Here is a 2431-nt window from a genome sequence, read left to right on the forward strand (position 1 = left end):
ACTGCAGGGGAGGCAGATTTAACATGTGAAGAGAGAGTTAGATTTGGGTGGGGTGTGTTCAATCTGCAATCTAATTTGCAGTGTAAAAATAAAGCAGCCAGTATTTACCCTGCACAGAAATAAAATAACCCACCCAAATCTAACTCTCTCTGCACATGTTAAATCTGCCTCCCCTGCAGTGCACATGGTTTTGCCCAATTGTTAACTAAATTCCTGCTGCGATCAACTTGGAATTACCCCCTCAAGTTCTTCAAATCATCAGTGTCTTTAATCACCGCTCTCAAGTTCTACAAATCATCAGTGTCTTTAATCACCGTTCTCAAGTTCTACAAAACAGCAGTGTCTTTAACCACCGCTCCCAAGTTTTGCAAGTTGCCAGTGTATTTAACCACCGTTCTCAAGTTCTACAAATCATCAGTGTCTTTAACCACAGCTCTCAAGTTTTATAAATCATCAGTATCTTTAGTCACCACTCACAAGTCATACAAATCATCTGTGTCTTTAACCACCACTCACAAGTGTTTCAAATCGTCAGAGTCTTTAACCACCGTTCACCAGTTCTTCAAATCACCAGTATCTTTAAAAACATCACTTACAAGTTCTTCATTCATTATTATCTTGTACCAACACTCACAAGGACTTCTTTTCCTGGAATCCTCAGCATTGCTTACAAGTTCTCCTATAGGCCTGGACATTTCCCATACGTTCCTTCTCTGCTATGTGACATTGTGTTGCTCTCTTCCTGCAATAAAGTTCTTTAATATTTTCACCAAGCTTTACTGTCAGAGTCCTGTATGAGGAAGACCTATATTAAGCCATCCCTGTTCCGACCATCGGAAGAACCCCCGAGTTCACAATACCCCAAACCTAGGTCAGTGACAGTATACTCAGGCCTCATGGACTCGGGGGATCGGGGCCCAGAGTCAAGTACCATCCAGGACTTAATTTCTCGAGTACAAAGTCAGAAAGCAGCACAGGGCCAGGTGATGCATTATCTTCAGGAATTGTCTGGCCGGCTGGATCAAATTCAGACTTCTCTTGCTTCAGTAGTACCGGCCCCAGCTCCAGTACCTGCTCCAGTGGTTGTTTCTAGTAATGTTCCGTCCTCCTCTGGAACCAAGTCACGCCTTCAGCTCCCTACTCCTTCTCGCTATAATGGGAATCCTAAGAATTGCCGTGGTTTTCTCAATCAGTGCGAGGTACATTTTGAACTTCTTTCACATAACTTCCCTACTGATTGGTCCAAGGTGGCATACATTATTTCTTTGCTCGAGGGTTCAGCGTTGGATTGGGTGTCTCCGTTATGGGAGCGATCTGATCCATTGGTTTCTAGTTACACCAATTTCATTGCGTCATTCCGGAGGGTCTTTGATGAGCCAGGCAGGACGACCGCTGCCTCTGCAGACTTGCTTCGTGTCCGACAAGGCTCTTGTTCAGTGGGACAGTATGTGATTAATTTTCAGACCATAGCCTCAGAACTGCGTTGGAATAATGATGCCCTTCGGGCTGCTTTTTGGAACGGGCTCTCCGATCGTCTAAAGGACGAGTTGGTCACTAGAGATTTGCCGGAGTCTTTAGAACAGTTGATCTCGCTCTGTGTAAAGGTGGATCTTCGCATGCAGGAACGAGGTGGCGAACGTAGTCGGTCAGATCGATCAAGGGTCCGATCTTTTCCGTCTAAACAAACGGTTATTCCAAATCCTGATGAACCCATGCAGATTAATCGATCTCGGCTGTCCCCAGAAGAACGTCAGCGTCGTCATGAGGGTAGACTCTGCCTCTACTGTGTAGCCGCGGATCATTTTCTCAAGTTTTGCAAGTCTCGTCCGGGAAACGGCAGTCCTAGCTTGTTCCGGAGGAGTCGAGCTAGGGGTTTCTTCTAGACCTTCTCCGTCAGTGGACTGTTTACTCTTTGTGTCTCTGTTCTCCGAGTCAATAGCCAATCCCGTTAAGGCTCTGCTGGACTCAGGGGCTGCAGGAAATTTTATTTCCCTTTCCTGTGCTCAGAATCTGGGTTTTCAGCTACGGTCGGTTGAACGACCTATTACGTTGACTGCTATCAATGGTACCCAAATTTCTAACGGTCTGATTTCAAGTTGTACAGTACCAATCAAACTGCAAGTGGGAGCTCTGCATCAAGAACATTTGGAGTTCCTAGTGATTCGGGAGATGCCCCACGATCTGGTTCTTGGCCTCCCTTGGCTTAAACTTCACAACCCTCACGTCGACTGGAGTTCGACACAAATAACATCTTGGAGTCCTTTTTGTCATTCAAATTGTCTAACCCCTGTCTACCCGCTCCGTGAATCTTCAAGTCAGATGAAGGGCTCATTCTGGAGGCCTATCGGGAGTTTTCTGACGTGTTCTCGGAGCAAGCGGCAGATCTACTACCACCGCATAGACCCTGGGACTGTCACATTGAGCTCATTCC

The sequence above is a fragment of the Pseudophryne corroboree genome, chromosome 6 (genome assembly GCF_028390025.1).
Source record: "Pseudophryne corroboree isolate aPseCor3 chromosome 6, aPseCor3.hap2, whole genome shotgun sequence".
NCBI lineage: Eukaryota > Metazoa > Chordata > Amphibia > Anura > Myobatrachidae > Pseudophryne > Pseudophryne corroboree.